The sequence below is a fragment of the Brachycentrus maculatus genome, unplaced genomic scaffold, assembly GCF_059751285.1.
Source record: "Brachycentrus maculatus isolate JH-2025_06_01 unplaced genomic scaffold, ASM5975128v1 h1tg002168l, whole genome shotgun sequence".
Classification (NCBI taxonomy): Eukaryota; Metazoa; Arthropoda; class Insecta; order Trichoptera; family Brachycentridae; genus Brachycentrus; species Brachycentrus maculatus.
The window spans coordinates 7,442-22,800 of NW_028282682.1; the positions used below are offsets into that span (position 1 = coordinate 7,442).

A 15,359-nucleotide genomic window follows, 5' to 3' on the forward strand; every position below is an offset into this window, starting at 1 on the left:
GTTCTAATACCAGTTCACTCCAGTTAAGATTATTTAAAACCTGGAGTATAATTTCTATGCCTACTGCCCTGCTTATTACTCTTTGAAAAAATCCCTGCCCCATGATAAGACGATGCCTGATGGAACTCCTCTGGCGACCTGGATCTAGACTCATAAGGCTGATCTGATGAAGACCTACTTAGTCAGCACGATCTAGGGCCAAGCATTGACCATTAATGCCGGGGATGCAGAAACGCTAAGAATCAGGTATTGTGGATGGGTCAGATAATGGACAGGAACATGTGAAGATGCCTTCACTCTATGCTCAAACCCAGGCCCAGCCTTCGATCTGACTGTTAATGAGGAGACGACTGTTGTTTGGATTAACAACATTACCATCACCCAAGAGTTCGCAACAAGACTCTATGATGCAAAGAGCTACACCGAAAATTATTGCTATGATGATGATGTCACAAAACACACTGATCTTTGCGTTCGAGATGCCAAATCATGCTCATGGAAATAAAAGACCCATTTCGATCCCACATCTCATGGGACTCCCCGATTTTCTAAAAAAAAGGTGACTACTGGATTATTTACACATCCCGTAAACCCACATATCCATGGTCTCGATGTTAGGCCTGCCTTCGATGGAAATCCTCAATCTTGGTTTGACAACAGAGGTAACATAGGGCTGGGATGCTACTCTGCAAGCAGTACAAATGAGTACTTCAAGGCTTTGGGCACAACCTTTGATAACCCCCTTCTCAGCAACTTGCAAATATTCAAACAGTCCATTCGAGTGAATGTCTATCCTAATCGTCAACAGCCTGGCACTCTTTGGTATCACGATCACTCTATGGGAGTTACCAGCATGAATGTTAGAGTTGGCCTTCATGGTTTCTATTTATTGAGAGATCCAACAGTTGAAGCGCTCTTGCCAACAGGCGACTATGAAAAGCTAGTGTATCTTTATGGTTCTAACGTCTTCGGCAAGGGATCTGATCGAAAGACCCTTGTTTTGGACTGTTAAGCTTCTTGTACAGACAAAGGATCAAATGCCTGCACTGCTTGCATTTCTGGAAAAGTTGCGACTGAACTTCCCTACGCTGATCTTGAAAAATCTTCCACTTATCGAATCGCTCTCTTAAACGGTGATTACGCAATATAATATGCAGGCCTAAATCTTGTTTATGACTGCACAGCCGCAGCACCAGGCTCTCCTCTTTGTCATACTCAAATTCCATTCACAGTGATCGGGGGAGATAGCTCTCTGAGAAAGACGCCAGTAAATAGTGTTTCTAAAATCTTCCTAACAAATGCAGAGAGAATAGATATCCTCATCGACTTTTCGAGTCTACCTGCCACAGCGACTACAGTCTACATTTTACAAGATGAACTGGTATCTGGTTATGATGCGGCGACGTTCGACCTGCTTAAATTGACTCAATTCAATATTGTTCCTGGAAACGCAGGAGGAATCAAGACTGTTGCAAGTTTACCCGTGGAATTCATTGATCTCAGAGGAATCCCCGACAGTGACATCAAAGTGAAGAGAATGAGGACATTAGATTGGGATCATGATGCAGAGGAACCTGGAGAGTTTGGCATAAATGGACATATTCGAATGCATCATGGACTCAGTTAGAATCCTGAAATCGGAACTGTGGAAGATTGGTATTACATCAACGTCATGTAATTTGGTCACCCAATGCACATACATTTGGTCCAGTTCCAAGTTATTGATTACGGCACCTTGAGACTCTACAACAATGATCTTCAATGTCCGTACTACAAATTGGACTTCTTCCGAGCCCAAGCAAATGCAACTTCGATAGGCGCAAAATACGATACGGATGCTAAGGCATGCACATAAATAAAAGCCTTAATTGGAACATAATTCTAACATTTCTTCCACGGCTTTGCAAATGAGCACACAGTTGACGCGAATAAAGTCTCTGGCATTGACGTAATGGCCACATGCACTGTCGCTGACAATTAATGCGCAACAAAATACGGTTTTACGGCTGCAGACGAGGCTTGTAACTGGAAACCTACAGATACAAACCTCAGATACAAATATGTCTGCGATGACGTTACGAGTACTTATCTGCCACCTGCTCACGATGGATGGAAAGATACATATTGGGTTCCAGCTCATGCCTTTGGAAGAATTAGAATAAGATGGGCAAAGACGACATTCCCACTCGCATTGATGGCTGTTGGAAGCTAAGCTGCTGCTTGCGCATAAGGCTTTTTTGATATCTCCGAAAAGCATTTGATCGAGTTCCCGGGCTATGTTGTTCATTGCCACATTCTCCTGCATGAGGATAGATAAATGATGAGGCCTATTATGTTGAAGCCCAGCCACTGTAATACCACGGCGCCTTGGTCAGCCAGATATCTTGAAATCAACAGAGAAATACTCAAAGCATTACAAACTGCTTGATTATCCCCCATTATGAAACCCATAAATATATAATGGTAGCGAGCATAATATTTACTCACAATACAATAACATTTAATGCAATTTAATTTAATTTAATTCAATGCATATATTAGAATAGAAATTTAATCAGATTTGCCATACTTTTGCAATTTCTCTTGAATCACACGCACAATAAATGCTGCACTAACATATGAATCACACAATAAAGAATTACAAATAAGCAAACGAATAGCAAAAACTGACTTGCCTCCGATTTTACTAATGGGCAGTGCAACTAAACCTAAAAAGGTAAATGAACTTTCATTTTATCGTAGTTTCAGTATGGTCATTGCAGATAGCAACTACTACACCAAAACTTTATAGTAACGACGAAGCATCCTATAAGCGCCATCTATTGATTATCTGTGCAAGACGATCATTCTTTAGAATACAGCATACGATGCGAAATATACTGGCGATTTCTATCCGAAATATGTGGGATTAATTGTCCAGTATACGACTAAAATGAACACATAAAAACTGAATAAAATAATTCGTTCATGGCAGCAAAAACATACTCCTGAAAATAAGGCTTCTAAGACTTACTTTCACTTTAGATTAGTCGAAGCTTAACAAGAGAATTTAACAGGATACGGCCATAACTCAGTTACACCTATTTTACTGAAAACAATGTATACTCCAGATTATAATAGAATACCTATTGTCATTAGTGAGAAATTGTAGAAATTGAAACCACAATGCTTTTGGATGGGAGGAGGACATCCAGATCTGAAAATAAGATTGAGCTTATCATAGTTTAAGAGTTCATATCCAGGACAGGTTCTTGTCGAGGATATCACAAATAACGAGTGATATGTCAATATTATATCAATTATTTAATAAAAAAAGAGCCAATTTATTTATATTATCGATTACTCATATCAGAGATTGTTTCTCAGATGAGCTGGCAACAAGTCTTTTCCTCTTCAGGGGCAGCTCTTTACTTTGTTGGTGATTTAATGTCTTTATTTATTTGTTTGTTTATGTCCAATGGTCTTTAAGTCGACTAAACCGGAGATTCTATCGATTCATTGAGGCCTTCGCTTATTTTCTGACTTTATTTTTTGTTGGACTTTTTAGGAAGTGGCTTTTAATTTTCTAAATTCTTGGAAGTTTATTTTATATCTTCAGTTTTCTTTTTTTCATTTGGTTTTTTAATTAAGCTTGTTGACTCAGAATTTTTTGGCAATGACTAAGCCAACTTTGACTGTGAAATTGCCAAATTTTATTTGCTCACAGTTATAGCTTCTGATTTTATATCGATAATTTGTTTGGATGATTCTGACTTCTAAAGATTTTCAGTTTTTTTCTTCGATTTGACTGGCTTTTCCTCGATTGCAATCTTTTTGATATCCTTTACAGCATTTTCAGTTTGTATTGAGATAACTTTTTCTTAGTTAACGAGAACGGGAGAAATAGTATTTGCATTTTAGAATTTTTGGGATTATTTCTGGGGTAAAGCTTATGAAGATTGAGGAAAGTTAAAGGAAGTTTATTAAGGGTGTATAAAGTTAGTGTGAGTTGATAATTATGAGGGTTATTTTATCGTGTTAAATAATGGGAAGATTGGAGCTTGGATACTCGTGGATTAGTGGGTGGGTAAAGATAAGGGTTAGTGAGAAGATCGGGATTATTCTTTAGGAAATAACTCTTATGTTGGCTCAATAGGGGAAGAAGCTAAAATGATACCTTCTGTTTCATGTTAAAACTCCGTTGGTGAAGATAAAACTAGTTCTTAAGCATTTGAAACATATCGAGTTTGTTGATAAACAGCGGTTTCTTAGACCTGAATTGATGTTAATTGTTCAAATATAACTGTTTAGTGAACTGTGACATCTGGAGCTGATTCTGCAGTTGGGACTTATATATAAATTGCTATAACTTTTTATTTCTTCGGCTCGTTAAATGGGACTTTTTCGACTGCGACTTCTTCTGTTATCTTGTCAGTTTGTTTTTCGACAGCGACTTCTTCAGCCATCTCTTCAGTCGGCTCTGAGACTGCAACTTCTTCTGTTTTCTCTTCAGTCGGCTCTTCGACAGCGACTTCTTCAGACTTCTCTTCAGTCGGCTCTTAGACTGCAACTTCTTCTGTTTTCTCTTCAGTCGGCTCTTAGACTGCAACTTCTTCTGTTTTCTCTTCAGTCGGCTCTTCGACAACGACTTCTTCAGCCTTTTCTTCAGTGGGACCTTAGACTGCGACTTTCTCAGCCTTTTCTTCTCTAGGCTCTACAATTGCAACTTCCTCGGCAGCAACTTCTTCGGTTTTCTCTTCAGTCGGTTCTTTGACAGCGACTTCTTCAGCCTTCTCTTCAGTCGGCTCTGAGACTGCAACTTCTTCTGTTTTCTCTTCAGTCGGCTCTGAGACTGCAACTTCTTCTGTTTTCTCTTCAGTCGGCTCTGAGACTGCAACTTCTTCTGTTTTCTCTTCAGTCGGCTCTTAGACTGCAACTTCTTCTGTTTTCTCTTCAGTCGGCTCTGAGACTGCAACTTCTTCTGTTTTCTCTTCAGTCGGCTCTGAGACTGCAACTTCTTCTGTTTTCTCTTCAGTCGGCTCTAAGACTGCAACTTCTTCTGTTTTCTCTTCAGTCGGCTCTGAGACTGCAACTTCTTCTGTTTTCTCTTCAGTCGGCTCTTAGACTGCAACTTCTTCTGTTTTCTCTTCAGTCGGCTCTAAGACTGCAACTTCTTCTGTTTTCTCTTCAGTCGGCTCTTCGACAACGACTTCTTCAGCCTTTTCTTCAGTGGGACCTTAGACTGCGACTTTCTCAGCCTTTTCTTCTCTAGGCTCTACAATTGCAACTTCCTCGGCAGCAACTTCTTCGGTTTTCTCTTCAGTCGGCTCTTTGACAGCGACTTCTTCAGCCTTCTCTTCAGTCGGCTCTGAGACTGCAACTTCTTCTGTTTTCTCTTCAGTCGGCTCTGAGACTGCAACTTCTTCTGTTTTCTCTTCAGTCGGCTCTGAGACTGCAACTTCTTCTGTTTTCTCTTCAGTCGGCTCTAAGACTGCAACTTCTTCTGTTTTCTCTTCAGTCGGCTCTTAGACTGCAACTTCTTCTGTTTTCTCTTCAGTCGGCTCTGAGACTGCAACTTCTTCTGTTTTCTCTTCAGTCGGCTCTTCGACAACGACTTCTTCAGCCTTTTCTTCAGTGGGACCTTAGACTGCGACTTTCTCAGCCTTTTCTAATCTAGGCTCTACAATTGCAACTTCCTCGGCAGCAACTTCTTCGGTTTTCTCTTCAGTCGGTTCTTTGACAGCGACTTCTTCAGCCTTCTCTTCAGTCGGCTCTGAAACTGCAACTTCTTCTGTTTTCTCTTCAGTCGGCTCTTAGATTGCAACTTCTGTTTTCTCTTCAGTCGGCTCTGAGACTGCAACTTCTTCTGTTTTCTCTTCAGTCGGCTCTGAGACTGCAACTTCTTCTGTTTTCTCTTCAGTCGGCTCTTAGACTGCAACTTCTTCTGTTTTCTCTTCAGTCGGCTCTGAGACTGCAACTTCTTCTGTTTTCTCTTCAGTCGGCTCTTAGACTGCAACTTCTTCTGTTTTCTCTTCAGTCGGCTCTTAGACTGCAACTTCTGTTTTCTCTTCAGTCGGCTCTTAGACTGCAACTTCTTCTGTTTTCTCTTCAGTCGGCTCTTAGACTGCAACTTCTGTTTTCTCTTCAGTCGGCTCTGAGACTGCAACTTCTTCTGTTTTCTCTTCAGTCGGCTCTTAGACTGCAACTTCTTCTGTTTTCTCTTCAGTCGGCTCTGAGACTGCAACTTCTTCTGTTTTCTCTTCAGTCGGCTCTGAGACTGCAACTTCTTCTGTTTTCTCTTCAGTCGGCTCTTAGACTGCAACTTCTGTTTTCTCTTCAGTCGGCTCTTAGATTGCAACTTCTGTTTTCTCTTCAGTCGGCTCTGAGACTGCAACTTCTTCTGTTTTCTCTTCAGTCGGCTCTGAGACTGCAACTTCTTCTGTTTTCTCTTCAGTCGGCTCTTAGACTGCAACTTCTGTTTTCTCTTCAGTCGGCTCTTAGACTGCAACTTCTTCTGTTTTCTCTTCAGTCGGCTCTTAGACTGCAACTTCTGTTTTCTCTTCAGTCGGCTCTTAGACTGCAACTTCTTCTGTTTTCTCTTCAGTCGGCTCTTAGACTGCAACTTCTGTTTTCTCTTCAGTCGGCTCTGAGACTGCAACTTCTTCTGTTTTCTCTTCAGTCGGCTCTGAGACTGCAACTTCTTCTGTTTTCTCTTCAGTCGGCTCTGAGACTGCAACTTCTTCTGTTTTCTCTTCAGTCGGCTCTGAGACTGCAACTTCTTCTGTTTTCTCTTCAGTCGGCTCTGAGACTGCAACTTCTTCTGTTTTCTCTTCAGTCGGCTCTGAGACTGCAACTTCTTCTGTTTTCTCTTCAGTCGGCTCTTAGACTGCAACTTCTGTTTTCTCTTCAGTCGGCTCTGAGACTGCAACTTCTTCTGTTTTCTCTTCAGTCGGCTCTGAGACTGCAACTTCTTCTGTTTTCTCTTCAGTCGGCTCTGAGACTGCAACTTCTTCTGTTTTCTCTTCAGTCGGCTCTGAGACTGCAACTTCTTCTGTTTTCTCTTCAGTCGGCTCTGAGACTGCAACTTCTTCTGTTTTCTCTTCAGTCGGCTCTGAGACTGCAACTTCTTCTGTTTTCTCTTCAGTCGGCTCTGAGACTGCAACTTCTTCTGTTTTCTCTTCAGTCGGCTCTTAGACTGCAACTTCTGTTTTCTCTTCAGTCGGCTCTTAGATTGCAACTTCTGTTTTCTCTTCAGTCGGCTCTGAGACTGCAACTTCTTCTGTTTTCTCTTCAGTCGGCTCTGAGACTGCAACTTCTTCTGTTTTCTCTTCAGTCGGCTCTTAGACTGCAACTTCTTCTGTTTTCTCTTCAGTCGGCTCTGAGACTGCAACTTCTTCTGTTTTCTCTTCAGTCGGCTCTTAGACTGCAACTTCTTCTGTTTTCTCTTCAGTCGGCTCTGAGACTGCAACTTCTGTTTTCTCTTCAGTCGGCTCTGAGACTGCAACTTCTTCTGTTTTCTCTTCAGTCGGCTCTGAGACTGCAACTTCTTCTGTTTTCTCTTCAGTCGGCTCTGAGACTGCAACTTCTTCTGTTTTCTCTTCAGTCGGCTCTTAGACTGCAACTTCTGTTTTCTCTTCAGTCGGCTCTGAGACTGCAACTTCTTCTGTTTTCTCTTCAGTCGGCTCTGAGACTGCAACTTCTTCTGTTTTCTCTTCAGTCGGCTCTTAGACTGCAACTTCTGTTTTCTCTTCAGTCGGCTCTGAGACTGCAACTTCTTCTGTTTTCTCTTCAGTCGGCTCTGAGACTGCAACTTCTTCTGTTTTCTCTTCAGTCGGCTCTTAGACTGCAACTTCTGTTTTCTCTTCAGTCGGCTCTGAGACTGCAACTTCTTCTGTTTTCTCTTCAGTCGGCTCTTAGACTGCAACTTCTTCTGTTTTCTCTTCAGTCGGCTCTGAGACTGCAACTTCTTCTGTTTTCTCTTCAGTCGGCTCTGAGACTGCAACTTCTTCTGTTTTCTCTTCAGTCGGCTCTTAGACTGCAACTTCTTCTGTTTTCTCTTCAGTCGGCTCTGAGACTGCAACTTCTTCTGTTTTCTCTTCAGTCGGCTCTGAGACTGCAACTTCTTCTGTTTTCTCTTCAGTCGGCTCTGAGACTGCAACTTCTTCTGTTTTCTCTTCAGTCGGCTCTTAGACTGCAACTTCTGTTTTCTCTTCAGTCGGCTCTGAGACTGCAACTTCTTCTGTTTTCTCTTCAGTCGGCTCTTAGACTGCAACTTCTTCTGTTTTCTCTTCAGTCGGCTCTTAGACTGCAACTTCTGTTTTCTCTTCAGTCGGCTCTGAGACTGCAACTTCTTCTGTTTTCTCTTCAGTCGGCTCTGAGACTGCAACTTCTTCTGTTTTCTCTTCAGTCGGCTCTTAGACTGCAACTTCTGTTTTCTCTTCAGTCGGCTCTTAGATTGCAGCTTCTGTTTTCTCTTCAGTCGGCTCTGAGACTGCAACTTCTTCTGTTTTCTCTTCAGTCGGCTCTGAGACTGCAACTTCTTCTGTTTTCTCTTCATTCGGCTCTGAGACTGCAACTTCTTCTGTTTTCTCTTCAGTCGGCTCTGAGACTGCAACTTCTTCTGTTTTCTCTTCAGTCGGCTCTGAGACTGCAACTTCTTCTGTTTTCTCTTCAGTCGGCTCTGAGACTGCAACTTCTTCTGTTTTCTCTTCAGTCGGCTCTGAGACTGCAACTTCTTCTGTTTTCTCTTCAGTCGGCTCTGAGACTGCAACTTCTTCTGTTTTCTCTTCAGTCGGCTCTGAGACTGCAACTTCTTCTGTTTTCTCTTCAGTCGGCTCTTAGACTGCAACTTCTGTTTTCTCTTCAGTCGGCTCTGAGACTGCAACTTCTTCTGTTTTCTCTTCAGTCGGCTCTGAGACTGCAACTTCTTCTGTTTTCTCTTCAGTCGGCTCTGAGACTGCAACTTCTTCTGTTTTCTCTTCATTCGGCTCTGAGACTGCAACTTCTTCTGTTTTCTCTTCAGTCGGCTCTGAGACTGCAACTTCTTCTGTTTTCTCTTCAGTCGGCTCTGAGACTGCAACTTCTTCTGTTTTCTCTTCAGTCGGCTCTGAGACTGCAACTTCTTCTGTTTTCTCTTCAGTCGGCTCTTAGACTGCAACTTCTGTTTTCTCTTCAGTCGGCTCTTAGATTGCAACTTCTGTTTTCTCTTCAGTCGGCTCTGAGACTGCAACTTCTTCTGTTTTCTCTTCAGTCGGCTCTTAGACTGCAACTTCTTCTGTTTTCTCTTCAGTCGGCTCTGAGACTGCAACTTCTTCTGTTTTCTCTTCAGTCGGCTCTGAGACTGCAACTTCTTCTGTTTTCTCTTCAGTCGGCTCTGAGACTGCAACTTCTTCTGTTTTCTCTTCAGTCGGCTCTGAGACTGCAACTTCTTCTGTTTTCTCTTCAGTCGGCTCTTAGACTGCAACTTCTGTTTTCTCTTCAGTCGGCTCTTAGATTGCAACTTCTGTTTTCTCTTCAGTCGGCTCTGAGACTGCAACTTCTTCTGTTTTCTCTTCAGTCGGCTCTTAGACTGCAACTTCTTCTGTTTTCTCTTCAGTCGGCTCTGAGACTGCAACTTCTTCTGTTTTCTCTTCAGTCGGCTCTGAGACTGCAACTTCTTCTGTTTTCTCTTCAGTCGGCTCTTAGACTGCAACTTCTGTTTTCTCTTCAGTCGGCTCTTAGATTGCAACTTCTGTTTTCTCTTCAGTCGGCTCTGAGACTGCAACTTCTTCTGTTTTCTCTTCAGTCGGCTCTTAGACTGCAACTTCTGTTTTCTCTTCAGTCGGCTCTTAGACTGCAACTTCTGTTTTCTCTTCAGTCGGCTCTTAGACTGCAACTTCTGTTTTCTCTTCAGTCGGCTCTTCGACAAAGACTTCTTCAGCCTTTTCTTCAGTGGGACCTTAGACTGCGACTTTCTCAGCCTTTTCTTCTCTAGGCTCTACAATTGCAACTTCCTCGGCAGCAACTTCTTCGGTTTTCTCTTCAGTCGGTTCTTTGACAGCGACTTCTTCAGCCTTCTCTTCAGTCGGCTCTGAGACTGCAACTTCTTCTGTTTTCTCTTCAGTCGGCTCTGAGACTGCAACTTCTTCAGCCTTCTCTTCAGTCGGCTCTTAGACAACGACTTCTTCAGCCTTTTCTTCAGTCGGTTCTTTGACAGCGACTTCTTCAGCCTTCGTTTCAGTCGGCTCTGAGACTGCAACTTCTTCTGTTTTCTCTTCAGTCGGCTCTTAGATTACAACTTCTGTTTTCTCTTCAGTCGGCTCTGAGACTGCAACTTCTTCAGCCTTCTCTTCAGTCGGCTCTTAGACTGCAACTTCTTCTGTTTTCTCTTCAGTCGGCTCTTCGACAACGACTTCTTCAGCCTTTTCTTCAGTGGGACCTTAGACTGCGACTTTCTCAGCCTTTTCTTCTCTAGGCTCTACAATTGCAACTTCCTCGACAGGGACTTCTTCGGTTTTCTCTTCAGTCTGCTCTTAGACTGTGACTTCTTCTTTTTGTTCTTCATTCGGATCTTCATTTACGACTTCTTCCGCTTTCTCTTCAATTTTTTCTTCATTAACTACTTCCTCAGTTCGTTCCTCATATACAATTTCTTCAGTTTTTTCTTCAGCCTTCTATTCAGACAGTTATTCACCTTCAATATTTTAAGTATTTTCGCCATTTTATTTTGTTTTTTCTTCATCTCCTTCCTTGACGTCTTATTAAATCTTTTATTCTTATTTTTTATCTGTATTCTACTATTATTTGATCTCTTCTTTTTCTTCTTCCTTTACTTTTTCAATTAAACTAGTTTTTTTCTAAGTTTTTATTAAAGTTTCTGAATTCGATGCCCCTCCTTTTCCTTGCTTTTTCGTAGAATTATTCACATTCAGATTTTTACTATTAACGTTTGTTTTAGCCTGCGTACCTGGAGTTGTTGTTCCAACTCTTTTCGCACTATTTAATGAGATAGTAGATTTATTATCAGTTTTTGGAGTTCCTAATTTATTCGTAGCTGATGTTATTGAGCTTTGTGAATTCGTCTTATTAATTTTAGTTGGACTATCAATCACACTACTCGATATTGTTTTTTAGGTCGTCTTTATTTCGGAGGATCCTACGGGTTTTTTTACAGTTTGAGGTGCGACTGTTTTTGTTTTATTCAGTTCTGATGGGAGAGATTACTTCTGAACCTTGCTTGCTGTTGTATTTGTTTTAATCCCTTTTGGTTAGTTCTTTGATGTCTTATTTGGCTTCATTGATAATTTTATTTTCTCTAAATAGTATAATATGTGACGCAGATTTAATTTTGATTTTATTGAATTAATTAAACGGAATTTTGACCAATAATGCAAATCGTATTTTTTGTCTTAAATTAATTTTATTGTTTGTTCGAAAAGAACATATGAATATTTTGGTGCTAATTTATTTTATTCAGAGGAATTTATCAATAAGATTGATTGCATTTTCGTGAGAAATTTTGAGGAATCGTGAAATTGCCTTTCCCACTGCTGTTTCAATCATTTTCTTCACCCTTTCTCCTTTCTTTCTCTTTAATAAAACTATTAAGTTGCAAATATCCTCCCAATGCGGTTATTTGTCGATAATTTGTAAAAATTTAGACAATGTAGACAATTTTTTCATATTGAATGCTTCGGATCCTTCTTCGTTCGAAAAAAGAGTGTACTTCTCTTCGGCAGCCCACATTAACTGTTTCAGCATTTTTAAATTTTTGAGATTTTAGATTAATTGAGTGACTTACATAAAATTACCGAGATTTTTGGGCCATATTTCCCATTTGCACACCCGGCACTAACAATCGATGCCATAAAACCTTTTTAAAAAACTTCTTCGCTCAGTTCCTAATTACATGCAAGCATAATCAAGAGTAAGTGCAGATCCGTCAGGTATACTTTTGACTGAAGAAATACACAGAGCATTTCGATTAATGAGAAAGGAGCAATTTGGTTAACACTTTTGTGAGCAATAAATATGTCAGGCCATATACCGATACCCTTACCATCGTAGATTGTTTATTTAGGTTTTTTTTATCCGTAAAATATTTGAGCAATTTTATATTTTTTCCTCTTCAGACAGTCTGATTAGTCTTATTTTTATTATTTTAAGTGGTCGTCTGTCAGGAATTATATAGCTTTCATGAAGGATTTTTACAGTATTAAATATCTCTAAAATTCATCAAAAACCTCATTTTCTGTTTCGACGTAGGCATATTTCATAAAGACAATCGGCTTCTTCACTAACAAAAGCTCGTAAGGTTAAATATCCCTTCTTTGCGTAGTAAACAAGATTGCCGTTGACTTTTTGAATTTGAATTTTTTAAGATTGATACTCGCCAAAGTAGCATTAATTGCGTGAGTTTTCATTATGAGCAAAGAATTAGTTCCAATCGAATTGCCCAATAGAGTTCGCCAAATATATTGTATACTTTTTGTAGAGCTTTGCGAACTCGTCAGCTGGAATTTTCATGTATAAGTTTATTAGCAGAGGGGGAATCTACATGATTTCTGAATTTAAAGGAGTGAAAATATTTTCTTAGCATAGGCCTTTGCGTATCTGCATCTAAACGAACAGAAATATCAGCATATTTGACTGACGAATGGTAGGCTCTCATTTAGAATAGGCAGGCTGAAGAGTTGGCATAGAGTACTGCCCTTTCTGAGTAATTTTCATACAGAAAAGGAGATGCCATTGCGCATTAATACTAAACCAAAGCCTCATAAAACTTCCTGCGATCAAACAATTCTTTGGAAATCTTTCTGATTTGTTAAAGAGTCCTTATATTTTTTTTTGATGGCTAAAGAATAAGATTTAAATTCTAGTCACGCAAATAATCATCTCATTGTTCAAAAGTGCCCTAAATCGTAATTTCCTTAACAAGAATCTTACTCGCAAACTTAATTTACTTCCGCCATTTAGGGAGTATCTTATTTGTGCACAACACCACAAGCAAATAGTAGTTTTTGGCCTGCAAATGCGAGTTAGATTAGGCGACAAGCAAATAAGTTGACAATTAATCTTCAATAATCCGAAAAACGTGAAAATGAATACTCGACAGTTTATTAGTCCCTTCTTAAAGTTCGGAGAATGCTGTTTTTTTTAATTGCTCCCTCATGCCAGTGTAGACATTATAGTCTCAATTTCATAGGGATCTCTCGCAATGATCTCGATAAGCTCTTCAAAGCGAGAGACCGCCTCAATATAGTCATGACATAAATAATCAATGCTTATTTTGTCTGTCTTTTCCTGCATTTTATTCAATATATAGTAACATTTCGAATTGTGTGATTCTTCAATTATATTATTTATATGCACTGAAATTGATGTTTGTTGATTACAATTACTATTGCAATTAATTGTTTAATTTTAATAAGTAATGTTTATGGCTTTTTTAATATTTATTGTGATTTTATTATTGATTATTTGGAGATGTTTTCATGTTGCTTTCTTTATGATGCAAGTAATAATTAAAATATAGTTTGTACTGAAAGATGAGTAATAATGTCGAAATGTTTGCTACTAGCTCTGATAATCCCTATCAGAGTCCTTATCCAAGTGATTCAGTTCAACAGGGCTACCCACCACAGGGTTACTAACAACAAGGTTACCCACAGCAGGGCTACCCCCAGCAGGGTTACCAACAACAGGGTTACCCGCAGCAGGGCTATCCCCAACAACAACAACAAAATTACGGCCCGTCACAACCCTACAACACCGGAAATAACATCCCTCAAAATTACAGCAGCCCAGTAATTTCCTCCGCCAAAGATGATGACCCCCTAGCCCACCTCGATGACAGCCTGTAAGGGAAAGCTCGCAAGAAGTTTATTATAAAAGTGTACCTAATCCTCACAAGTAACCATTAGAATATTCAGTGCAATTTATGATCACTGTAGCATGTGCTTCGCTTCCATGTATTCCTTAAGCTTCCAATACTTCCAAATCAACAACTACTGGCTAATGTGGGTCTTATTTGTGATCATCATAATTGTATAAATTGTGATCTTCTGTTGCCCTGCAGGCCGAAGGCATCCAATTAACTTAATACTTCTTCTCATCTTTACTTTGGGAGAGTCTTATGTTGTCAGCTATATCTGCGCACTGGTCGCCTACGAAGATGGCAACCCAAAGACAGTCATCATTGCTGCTAGCATGACATTTGGTAGATTATTGTTTATTTTTAGGCATTGTTTTCGCCATTGAGCTGCTACGCAATACTAACTCGCACTGATTTTACAGTGAAATGGGGAATAGTAATTGTGATCATATTTGCGATGATCATGTTTGGCTTCTTTTGTTTCTGGTCTTATTTCCTGTACAACTTGTACTGCATGCTAGGAGTAATTCTGTTCGGAATTTATTGGTGATTGATACTCAATTGATAATTGGAGGAAAAGACTTCAGCTTTCGATGGATGACTATGTTATTGGAGCTCTTTTGCTCTATATTGATATCATTCAGATGTTCTTGTACATTCTGGCTTTGTTTGGAAGGAGATGATCGTATCTGTGTTGCCTTATTGTCATATTATTGTCATATTATTTCATATTATTTCATATTATTTCATATTATTTCATATTATTTTGTTATATCACATCATTTCGCCATAATTAAGAGCTGAACAATCATAAATGATTTTATATTAGCTAATCCTTTATCCTTTGTAGTTCATTGACCTTTTTTATGATTTGACGTTTATATGAAACTCATATCCCTTTAATTTGCTCAAAAGCCTCTCTTTTATTCTATTTCTAATTATTACTAAACATTTTCGCAAAAACACGAAGAGCAAACTAAACATTCTTTTAAGCAGTTTGATATGAAATGGATTACACGTTCTTTTTGAATTACAGCTCAGATAAGTAACAAACATATTTTAATATATCGGTGATGATCTCGGGGCTGTCATATTAATTAGGTTTTTAATTGTTTGGAGGGAGACTTGTCAAGTTCTTCCAACAATATCTCATTATTCTTTTGTTGCTTATTGTTAAAATCTATTCAAACTTATATGCGCTTACTAACTTTGTCGGGAATATTTGTTGGTTGATCTTAAAAGGAGTTTTAAAGTGGGTTTTCATGTTAGTTTTATTCTGGTTTTTCAAATGAGAGACTATTCTATACAAATTTAGTGATTGTGATTTGTTAAAGTTCTGACAATTGAGCTAACTGCAGTTTTTTTCAAATGAGTCTTTGCTTTTGAATATTTTTCCACATGAAAATTGCCTTCCGAGCCATAGCATATGAATTGTTTATATAACTATTTGCAAATTTATCTAAAACTGCCAATTATCGCATTCTCTCAATTTCAGATTGCTTTTCATTTTGTTGAAACCTGCTCTTAA

General features: G+C 39.5%; 1 pseudogene; it reads left to right on the plus strand.

Annotated features, from left to right (window-relative positions):
- The first annotated feature begins 5,511 nt into the window (after positions 1 to 5,511).
- LOC148298347 (uncharacterized) lies at positions 5,512 to 13,820 on the plus strand (annotated as a pseudogene).
- Positions 13,821 to 15,359: the final 1,539 nt, after the last annotated feature.